The sequence below is a fragment of the Haematobia irritans genome, chromosome 2 (genome assembly GCF_050003625.1).
Source record: "Haematobia irritans isolate KBUSLIRL chromosome 2, ASM5000362v1, whole genome shotgun sequence".
Classification (NCBI taxonomy): Eukaryota; Metazoa; Arthropoda; class Insecta; order Diptera; family Muscidae; genus Haematobia; species Haematobia irritans.
In genome coordinates, this window is record NC_134398.1 from 22,175,739 (window position 1) to 22,188,403 (window position 12,665).

The window sequence follows — 12,665 nt, forward strand, 5'->3', positions numbered from 1 at the left end:
TTTTGAAAAAAAATTTCTTTAGAAATAAATTTTTGACAAAATTTTCTATAGAAATAAATTTTTGACAAATGAAATATATGGAAATGAAATTTTGACAAATTTTTTATAGAAATAAAATTTTACAAAATTTGCTATAGAAATAAAATTTTTAGAAAATTTTCTATTGAAATAAAATTTTGACAAAATTTTCCAGAGAAATAAAATTTTGACAAAAGTTTCTAGAGATATAAAATTTGGACAAAATTTTCCAGAGAAGTAAAATTTTTACAAAAATTTCTAATGAAACAAAATTTTGATAAATTTTTAGAAAATCTTCTAGAGAAATAAAATTTTAAGAAAATCTTCTAGAGAAATAAAATTTTGAAAAAATTTTCTATAGAAATAAAATATTTCAAAATATGATTTTTGGTTTGGTAAAATTTTCTCCAAATGTTAGTAGTTTCTTATTGGCTAGTGGGGAAACTGTGTCTGTGATGGAAGATCAATACTCAAAGCGTGTGAAGATAAGTAAAATTGTATACTAAATCAATCAAAATGCTATAGATATTCATAAGTTTTTAGTTTAAAATAAAATAAAACTTGGATGTTATAAAATATATTTTAATTAATATCGTCTTCAAAAATAAATTATTGATATCGAAATTAGTGCCCTTTAGTTAAAAAAAATCTTTCCCAGTTTCAAACAGTTTTCTATTATTAAATTAGACAAAATTAGCTTAGTTTTTAGGCGGTGCACTTTTCCACTGAAAGCATTATGATATAAAAGAGAAAATGGTTCGCAAATGCAATATGGGCCAGAGTATGACAAAAAGGTGGCATAAAAATTTAGTGACAGAAAATATCGCTGCTTGAAAATACTCGTAGTGCCAAAGTTGCCACGAAAGTAACACTGATTATGAAGAATTAGTTGGCCGATTCGACAACGAATGGAAAGCAAAATGACCGCAATTGGCCAAGAATAATATGTTTTTCTAGAATGATAAAGCTCCGGCTCATACCATCATATTCGCCATACTCAAATTTGTAGAATTGAGCTAGGAACTGCTGTACCATCCATCGTATTCTACTACTGTAAAAAATAAGTTTGGTTTGAGACTTATTTGAACGGGGGCAGAAACCCTATTTATACCCTGCGCCACACTGTGGAACAGGGTATTATAAGTTAGTGCATATGTTTGTAACACCCAGAAGGAGACGAGATAGACACATGGTGTCTTTGGCAATAATGCTCAGGGTGGGTCCCTGAGTCGATATAACCATGTCCGTCTGTCCGTCTGTCCGTCCGTCCGTCTGTCTGTGAACACATTTTTGTGATCAAAGTCTAGGTCGCAATTTAAGTCCAATCGCCTTCAAATTTGGCACATGTTCCTAATTTGGGTCAGAATAGAACCCTATTGATTTTGGAAGAAATCGGTTCAGATTTAGATATAGCTCCCATATATATCTTTCGCCCGATATGCACTATTATGGACCCAGCAGCCAGAGTTTTATACCGATCTGCTTGAAATTTTGTACAAACATAACACTTAGTCGTATAGTCAAGTGTGCAAAATTTGATTGAAATCGGTTCAGATTTAGATATAGCTCCCATATATATCTTTCGTCCGCTATGGACTTAATGGACCCAGAAGCCAGATTTTTGGCCGAATTTGATTGAAATTTTGCACTAGGAGAACAATTTGTAGTATAGTCAAGTGTGCAAAATTTGATTGAAATCGGTTAAGATTTACATATAGCTCCCATATATATCTTTCGCCCGATATGGACTAATATGGTCCTAAAAGCCAGAGTTTTGGCCCAATTTGGTTGAAATTTTGCACAAGGAGTAGATTTAGCATTGTAGCTATTCGTGCCAAATTTGGTTGAAATCGATTCAGATTTAGATATAGCTCCCATATATATCTTTCGCCCGATATGCACTTATATGGACCCAGAAGCCAGAGTTTTATCCCGATTAGCTTGAAATTTTGCACAAGTAGTACAATTGGTAGTATAGTCATGTTTGCCAAATTTAATTGAAATCGATGCAGATTTAGATATAGCTTCCATATATATTTTTCGCCCGATATGGACTTATATGGCCCCAGAAGCCAGAGTTTTATCCCGATTAACTTGAAATTTTGCACAAGGAGTACAATTAGTAGTATAGTCATGTGTGCCAAATTTAATTGAAATCGATTCAGATTTAGATATAGCTTCCATATATATGATTTTCTCATTTCGACAAAAATGGTCAAAATACCAACATTTTCCTTATTAAATAGCCACTGCTTAGTCGAAAAGTTGTAAAAATGACTCTAATTTTCCTAATTTTCCTAAATACATATATATCGAGCGATAAATCATAAATAAACTTTTGCGAAGTTTCCTTAAAATTGCTTCAGATTTAAATGTTTCCCATATTTTTTTACTAAAATTGTGTTCCCTAGTGCATTAGCCAACTTAAATTTTGAGTCTATAGATTTTGGAAAAGTCTATCAAATTCTGTCCAAATCGAGTGATATTTAAATGTATGTATTTGGGACAAACCTTTATATATAGCATCTAACACATTTGACGGATGTGATATGGTATCGAAAATTTAGATCTACAAAGTGGTGCAGGGTATAATATAGTCGGCCCCGCCCGACTTTAGACTTTTCTTACTTGTTTTCATATGGATTACTGGGGAAATGATATCGAATTTAATTGGAGACTATGTCCAAAATAAATTACTAATTTGATGATCTGTTTTGTAGACTTCGTACTTATCGCAATAGCCTATTTACACTTAAAAGTAGAGAAAACAATATTCATTGTAAAATGCACAATTGCTCTAAAAAATGTGTTTTTTCTTATGCAAATTAAGCAATTGCCGGCAAAATACTTGACTCCTTGTGCCTGTTTGTCACAGCTCTTGATTTTTTTTTTTCAAGATAACAAAAAAATCTTATCTTGCAACAACAGAAAAACTTTATATTGGGGATGCCAGTTTAAATTCTTAATATAACATAGGTCGGAGTCAACTTTGATTTTTGAGCTGAAAAACAAAGGTTTTTATAACCGCCACCATAGGATGGGGGATGGGAGCCACCGTGGTGCAATGGTTAGCATGCCCGCCTTGCATACACAAGGTCGTGGGTTCGATTCCTGCTTCGACCGAACACCAAAAAGTTTTTCAGCGGTGGATTATCCCACCTCAGTAATGCTGGTGACATTTCTGAGGGTTTCAAAGCTCTAAGTGGTTTCACTGCAATGTGGAACGCCGTTCGGACTCGGCTATAAAAATGAGGTCCCTTGTCATTGAGCTTAACATGGAATCGGGCAGCACTCAGTGATAAGAGAGAAGTTCACCAATGAGGTATCACAATGGACTGAATAGTCTAAGTGAGACTGATACATCGGGCTGTCACCTAACCTAACCTAGGATGGTGGGTATACTAACCATGTCAATATTGGTCTCAGACCCAAAAAAGTATATACATTCTAGGGCATGAGGAAATTTAAAGTCGATTCAGTAATGTCCCTCCGTCAGGCCTTCCGTTCGCCATAACGAATTTAGCCATACTTATTAGTCATAAAAATTGTATCCTTCTGTGAGTTTGTAAAAAAACAAAAATTCGAATTTCATGTTTTCGATTCAAAACTGACATCCCTATACCATCTACTCTATGTTCTCAGATCACTACTATAGCTGGGTATTGTAGGCTAAGCTCTTTGCGACATTTCGGAAAGTGTAAAAATGATCGGTAAACAAATGTGCGGTGATATATTTTGCGACAATGATTGCCACCGAAAAAGTCAACAATGTCATGGCGAGAGCGCATCACAATGCCACTGAAACAACAACAACAAAATGCTATTACGTAGTATGAGCCTAAGTGGTGGTGTTTCACTGACCAACCGACGAACTATAAATATAAGCTCATGATTTTTCTCAATGGCTCTTTACAAAGTTTCATTGGAGGCAATTGTTTTCGGGTCTTGGCCCTCTGGTATTCATTTGCATTGTGGAGATTTGTTTTCTTGCATAATTAAATTGAGGATTTTGACCCGTTCTTAGTAAACGAATATAAGTCATTTTTTTTTGCTGTTTGGTTTTCAAAAAAATAAAAAAGAGTAAAAAAAATATGACATCAAGGAGTATAAAAAAATATGATCTTGGGATCCAAGAGTCAAAAATCGATCAATCACTTATATCGAAAAAATGATATTATTTACTTTTCTGAAATGTAAAGCTTTCCGTATTTGAGCAGTTTGAGAACAAACAAAATGATGGGGTTTATGTGCGAAAGAGTTCGGAGTTCCACAAAATTTTTTGTAGAAATAAAATTTTGACAAAATTTTCTATAGAAATAAAATTTTGTGAAAAATTTTCTATACAAATAAAATTTTGACAAAATTTGTTATAGAAATAAAATTTTGACAAAATTTTCTACAGAAATAAAATTTTGTCAAAATTTTCTATAGAAATACAATTTTGTCAAAATTTTCTATAGAAATAAAATTTTGTTAAATCTTCCTATAGAAATAAACTTTTGACAAAATTTTCTATAGAAATAATATTTTGACAAAATTTTCTATAGAAATAAAATTTTGACAAAATTTTCTATAGAAATAAAATTTTGACAAAATTTTCTATAGAAATAAAATTTTGACAAAATTTTCTATGGAAATAAAATTTTGACAAAATTTTCTATAGAAATAAAATTTTGACAAAATTTTCTATAGAAATAAAATTTTCTATAGAAATAAATTTTTGACAAAATTTTCTATAGAAATAAAATTTTGTCAACATTTTTTAAAGAAATAAAATTTTGACAAATTTTTCTATAGAAATAAACTTTTGACAGCATTTTCTATAGAAATTAAATTTTGTCAAAATTTTCTAAAGAAATAAAATTCTGACAAAATTTTTTATAGAAATAAAATTTTGACAAAATTTTCTATAGAAATGAATTTTTGACAAAATTTTTATGGAAGTACAATTTTGATAAATTTTTTTGTGGAAGTATAATTTTGGAAAATTTTCTAGAGAAATAAAATTTTGACAAAATTTTCTATAAAAATAAAATTTTGACAAAATTTTCTATAGAAATAAAGTTTTGACAAAATTTTCTATAGAAATAAAACTTTGACAAAATTTTCTATAGAAATAAAATTTTGATAAGATTTAAAAAAAAAACTTTTGACAAAATTTTCTCTAGAAATATTATTTTAATACAATTTTCTATAGAAATAAAATTTTGACAACATTTTCTATAGAAATAAAATTTTGACAAAATTTTCTATAGAAATAAAATTTTGACAAAATTTTCTATAGAAATAAAATTTTTACATAATTTTCTATAGAAATAAAATTTTAACAAATTTTTCTATAGAAATAAAATTTTGACAAAATTTTGTATAGAAAAAAAAAATTGACAAAATATTCTATAGAAATAAAATTTTGACAAAATTTTTTATAGAAATAAAATTTTGTCAAAATTTTCTATAGAAATAAACTTTTTTTTTTAAGAAATAAAATTTTGTCAAAATTTTCTACAGAAATAAAATTTTGTCAAAATCTTTTAAAGAAATAAAATTTTGTCAAAATTTTTTTAAGAAATAAACTTTTGACAGAAATAAACTTTTGAAAAAAAATTGACAAAATTTTCTATAGAAATAAATTTTTGACAAACATTTTTTAAAGAAATAAAATGTTGACAAATTTTTCTATAGAAATAAAATTTTGTCACCATTTTTAAAGAAATAAAATTTCGACAAAATTTTCTATAGAAATGAACTTTTGACAACATTTTCTATAGAAATAAAATTTTGTCAAAATTTTCTAAAGAAATAAAATTCTGACAAAATTTTTTATAGAAATAAAATTTTGACAAAATTTTCTATAGAAATGAATTTTTGACAAAATTTTTTATGGAAGTACAATTTTGACAGAATTTTCTACAGAAATAAAGTTTTGACAAAACGTTCTATAGAAATAAAATTTTGACAAAATTTTCTATAGAAATAAAATTTTGACAAAATTTTTTATTAAAATAAAATGTTGATAATTTTTATTTGTAGAAATAAAATATTTTACAAAATTTTCTATAGAAATAAAATTTTGATAAGATTTTCTATAGAAATAGAATTTTGATAAGATTTTCTACAGAACTAAAATTTTCAAAAAATTTTCTACAGAAGTAAAATGTTGACAACATTTTCTATGGAAACCAACATTTTTGATCATTTTTGTTCAAGTTGTTGCTTATTTTTTGCGAAATGTAATCCGGAATTCTGAAAAAGAATCACATCTGAAGAGCTAATGCGAAAGCAATGCAGCTGACGTAAAATTGTTGGGAGCTATATAAAGGTTTAGAATCCAATATACAAATGTTTAAATCAGAACCGAGCATTTTTAAACTTCTACGAAATCTCTGGACGTTAAATGTAAATATGGGAAATATAAAGCTAAAGCCATTTTATTACACAAAAGTGCATTTATGATTTATCCGACGATACACATGTATTAGAGGTATAGGACAATTTGAGGAATTTTTATTTTTGCTCCTTAGCAGTGGTGAGTTCACAAGGATATTGACTAAATTTCACCACAATTGTCGGGATTGTGACAATATTTGGCCACATAGAGCCACATTTACACAGCCGGGACCTTATGAAAATCTTCTGGGGAAAGTATGGGGACATTTTCGCTGACGTTGTACCATTTTTGCCTAAATCGGAGGAATATATGGCGCTTTATATAAATCCGATTTGGATAAAATTTTACACAGTTAGATATAATGTTCAATCTTTCTTCTGTGTAAAATAAAATCAATTGCAGTAAACTTCTGTATATATATATGTCCTTTATTTACATATCGTGTATACCTGTACTTCTGTTGAAATGGGTATAAAATGTGAAATTTTCTCTCAGCGAAAAATTTCAAGTAAATCGAAATGAAAAAATTGGTCTTCGGTTGTTATATGAATCTAAATCGGGTGAAAGATATATATGACAGCTATATCAAAATCTGAACCCATTTGAACCAAATTTGGCATGGATAGCTATAATATTAATTCTACACCCTGTGCATAGCTTCACATCAATCGGAGTAAAACTTTGGCCTCTATGGTCACATGAGTCTAAATGGGTCGAAAGATATATATGGGAGCTATATCTAAATCTGAACCGATTTCTACCAAATTTGGCAAGTATTGGAAGAATGTCAATTCTATTCCTTGTTCAAAATTTCACGTAAATAGGTATAAAACTTTGGCCTCTATGGTCGACTCGTGTGAAATAGGGCGAAAGGTATATATGGGAGCTATATCTAAACCTGAACCGATTTCAACTAAATTTGTCACAATTGACGACAATGTTAATTGTAATCCTTGTACAAAATTGTGAGCAAATCAGGGTAAAACTCTGACTTCTGGGACCATATATGTACATATCGGGCGAAATTTATATATGGGAACTATATCTAAATCTGAACCGATTGGTTGATATTTTTCAAGTCACATAAAATATTCGGATGTACGGAATCTGAAGAAGATCGGTTGATAAACCCTCCAATTAAATATATATATGGCAGCTATATCTTAATCTGAACCGATTTTTCAAAATTTCCAAAATCCAAAATTTTTCAAAATCCATAGCGATTGTCTTTGTCCGGAAAAAATGCCAAATTTGAAGACCATCGGACTTAAAATGCGACCTGTAACATACTTTGCACACAAAAATACATGAACAGACAGACGGACGGACATAGCAAAATCGATTCAGAATTCAATTCTAAGACGATCGGTATACTAAACGATGGGTCTCTGACTTTTCCTTCTTGACGTTACAAACAAATGCACAAACTTATTATACACTGTACAACAGTAGTGGTGAAGGGTATAAATATATCAAATTAAATTAAGCAGCATTGTATGGATAGATAAATTGTACCTGCCCTACTTTCTGACTCATAATTTTTGTTATATTTCAACGTGGCTCATTAACCCCTCCAGAGTTCGGGCTTTTATGGGTCAATGACTTTAACTTCCTTTGTATATGACTATATATCCATCACTAGGGTGTAGTAATAATATTCAATGACATTTTTTAATGTTGACAAAATATATATTATTAACGGTTTTGTTCCTTTTTTTGTATTTACTTTAAATAATAACATTTTAAAAACTCATACGGGAGTGGGGACCTATTAAAATAAACATTGTTTTTAGTCTTAAAAATTTCGTTAAAATAAATAACACAATTTGGTCACAATTTGTCACATTTGCTTGACAAAAAAAATTGGGTAAATAAAACCATTTTTAGGGTACTCTTAAATTATTAAAAAACCTAACTTTTTTGCGTTGACATTGCGTGAAAAATGTGTATTAGAAGATAACATCCAAAGACCCTCATAGAAAGAAATCTCACAAATCTAATATAACGAAAGTAATAAAACTGATAATAACTGCTAATAGCATATCTTGTTTAATCTGTATTAAACGAGGTGACGTTCTAGAACGGAATTAGCAAATTTTTAATATCGTGAGTTAGTATACTGAAAACAAAAGAATACAGAGAAAAATATTACCGATTGAATTTTTGAAGTTAAATAAATCGAAATTAAATTAATAAATCGTAATTAAATTATTGAATTAAATTAAATTAATATAATTGAATTTAATTAATAGAACAAATTAAATTAATCGAATAAAATTTAATTAATAGAATTCAATTAAAATAATAAAATTACATTTAACTAATAGAATTCAATTTAGTTAAATTAAGTTAATAGTATTAAATTAAATTTATAGATTTAAATTAATTGTGATAAATTTATTTCATAGAATTAAATTAATAGATATTTGAAAAACATTCAATTAACAATTTTATTGATATAAATAAGTTTTAATTAAAAGTTAGTGGTAATCAGATTTGTCTTACTATATGGTCGTCGTAAAGTAAACTTTTCTAATTTATATTAAGAAAAGAAATTTTCAATGATTTTTTTAACAACATTTGATAGTAATAAAAAATAGTTCTCTTGACATTGGGATAGATGTGTGTGATGTATATATATTTTTTTTTAATATATTTCACAAATAAACATCTACTATTCATATTCTAAATAACAATCGAGTATATTTGGACAAATAAAAGATTTGCAACAAAAAGTGCTAAATATTAAATAAAATATTTGTGCGGTAACGAATTGAAGCGGGAAGCTTCTAGCAAAAAAAAAAAAAGAAACATAAATATAGTATCTATGTAGACAAAAATTTAATATTGTGTGACTAAAGAGTTTATAAATTCGTGTTATAATATCCTATCATCCATTGAGTGAGGGAAATACATAGAGGCAAACACTTCAGTACATGTATCCTCCACATACATATGAATCACAAAGCTAATGATTTGATTTGGGTTGGAATTAAAACCTACTTGCCCAACAAGTTTAGAAGCATTTCTCATTTTTGACACAAACAAAAATATATTGGTTCACAAATTGCAAAATTTTTAAAGAAAATGTTGTCAAAATTTTATTTCTTTAGAGAATTTTAATTTTCTATATTTCTATAGAAAATTTTGTCAATATTATATTTTTATAGAAAATTTTGACAAAATTTTCTATAGAAAATTTTATATTTTATTTCTATAGAAAAGTTTGTCAACATTTTATATTTATAAAAAATTTTGTCACAATTTTCTTTCTAAAGAAAATTTTGTCAAAATTTTATTTCTATAGAAAATTTTGTCAAAATTTTATTTCTATAGAAAATTTTGTCAAAATTTTATTTCTATAGAAAATTTTGTCAAAGTTGTATTTCTATAGAAAATTTTGCCAAAAATTTATTTATGTAGAAAATTTTGTCAAAATTTTATTTCTGTAGTAAATTTTGTTAAAATTTTATTTCTATAGAAAGTTTTGTTAAAATTTTATTTCTATCTAAAATTTTGTTAAAATTTTATTTCTATCTAAAATTTTGTTAAAATTTTATATCTATAGAAAATTTGATTATATAAAAATTATTATATTTAAAAAATATCAAAATGTTATCTCTACTGAAAATTTTGTCACAATTTTATTTCTATAAAAAATTTTATTTCTAAAGAAAATTTTCTCAAAATTTTATAACTATAGAACATTTTGTCACAATTTTATTTCTATAGAATATGGTGTCAAAATTTTATTTCTAAAGAAATTTTTTTTTTAATTTTATTTCTATACAGAATTTTGTCTAAATTTTATTTCTATCCAAAATTTTGTCAAAATTTTATTTCTATCTAAAATTTTATTTCTATAGAAAATTTTATTAAAATTTTATTTCTATACAAAATTTTATTAAAATTATATTTCTATAGTAAAATTTGGTCAACATTTTATTTCTTTAGAAAATGTTGTCAAAATGTTATTTCTGTATAAAATTTTGTCAAAACTTATTCGTTTTGTTTGCTATTGTTGGTTTCACTTCAATCATTATTGTTGTTTTTGATCTCAGCTTAAAACCATGCATTGACTAAACTACAAGTGTAGCTTAACCAACAGAGGAAAAGAGTGTTTGTCAAATTTATTTGGGCAAAGCCCTGTAGACTGCAAGATGGTTGGATGGACGCACGTTTCGGAATTACCACATTTATTCATCGGCATCCTCTACTTGCAGCAAAACTATAAACCAATTATCAGAATAAATTCAGGCAGTTCATTAAACCCAACAATGAACCACACTTCAACCTTCCGAAAAAAGGTTTTATATTAGAGCCGGCTTATGCCGAAATAAATTCGTACAAACATAAACAACAACAATGATTAAAAAAAAAAACAAGTAACCAACAATAACAAAACAAAACGAAGGAAAAATTTTATTTTTAGAGAAAATTTTGTCAAAATTTCATTTATATAGAAAATTTTGTTAAAATTTTATTTCTATAGAACATTTTGTCAAAATTTTAGTTACATAGAAAACTTTCTTAAAATTTTATTTCTATATAAAATTTTATTAAAATGTTATTTCTCTAGAAATTTTTTTCAAAATTTTATTTCTATATAAAATTTTATTAAAATGTTATTTCTCTAGAAATTTTTTTCAAAATTTTATTTCTATAGAAAATTTTGTCAAAATTTTATTTCTCTAGAAAATTTTGTCAAAATTTTATTTCTCTAGAAAATTTCATAAAAATTTTATTTCTATAGAAAATTTTATTAAAATTGTATTTCTAAAGAAAAATTTGTCAAAATTTTATTTCTATAGAAAATTTTCTAAAAATTTTATTTCTATAGAAAATTTTGTCAAAATTTTATTTCTATAGGAAAATTTTTCAAAGTTTTATTTCTATAGATAATTTGTCAAAATTTTATTTCTATAGAAAATTTTGTCAAAATTTTATTTCTATAGAAAATTTTGTCAAAAATTTATTTCTATAGAAAATTTTGCCAAAAGTTTATTTATGTAGAAAATTTTGTCAAAATTTTATTTGTGTAGTAAATTTTGTTAAAATTTTATTTCTATACAGAATTTTATCAAAATTTTATTTCTATAGAACATTTTGCCAAAAGTTTATTTATGTAGAAAATTTTGTCAAAATTTTATTTCTGTAGTAAATTTTGTTAAAATTTTATTTCTATACAGAATTTTATCAAAATTTTATTTCTATACAAGATTTTGTCAAAATTTTAGTTCTATAGAAAGTTTTGTCAAAATTTTATTTCTATAGAAAATTTTGCCAAAAGTTTATTTATGTAGAAAATTTTGTCAAAATTTTATTTGTGTAGTAAATTTTGTTAAAATTTTATTTCTATACAGAGTTTTATCAAAATTTTATTTCTATAGAACATTTTGCCAAAAGTTTATTTATGTAGAACATTTTGCCAAAAGTTTATTTATGTAGAAAATTTTGTCAAAATTTTATTTCTGTAGTAAATTTTGTTAAAATTTTATTTCTATACAGAATTTTATCAAAATTTTATTTCTATACAAGATTTTGTCAAAATTTTAGTTCTATAGAAAGTTTTGTCAAAATTTTATTTCTATAGAAAATTTTGTCAAAATTTTATTTCTATAGAAAATTTTGTCAAAAATGTATTTCTATATTTTGTTAGAATTTTATTTCTATACAAAATTTTGTCAACATTTTTTTCTGTACAAAATTTTGTCAATATTTTACTTCTGTCTAAAATTTTGTTAAAATTTTATTTCTATAGAAAATTTAATTAAAATTTTATTTCTATAATAAAATTTGGTCAAAATTGTACTTATATAGAAATGTCTATCAAAATTTTATTTCTATAGAAAATTTTGTCAACATTTTATTTCTATAAAAAATTTTGTCAATATTTTATTTCTATAAAAAATTTTGTCAAAATTTTATTTCTGTAGAAAATGTTGTCAAAAATAAATTTCTATTGAAAATTTTTTCAAGCTTTTATTTCTGTAGAAAATTTTGTCAACATTTTATTTCTATAGAAAATATTGTCAAAATTTTTTTCTATAGAAAATGCTGTCAAAATTTTACTTCTGTTGAAAATTTTTACAAAATTTTATTTATATAGAAAATTTTGTAAAAATTTCGTTACTATATAAAATTTTGTAAAGATTTTATTTCTCCGGAAAATTTTGTCAAAATTTCATTTCTATAGAAAATATTGTCAAAATTTTATTTCTATGAAAATTTAGTCAAAATTTTATTTCCATAGTTTATT

General features: G+C 25.7%; 1 protein-coding gene across 3 annotated transcripts in view; it reads right to left on the reverse strand.

Moving 5' to 3' along the window:
* The window catches only part of LOC142223683 (uncharacterized), a 126,853-nt gene that overhangs the window by 21,381 nt on the left and 92,807 nt on the right, over nucleotides 1–12,665 (reverse strand). The gene's annotated exons all lie outside the window — the stretch shown is intronic.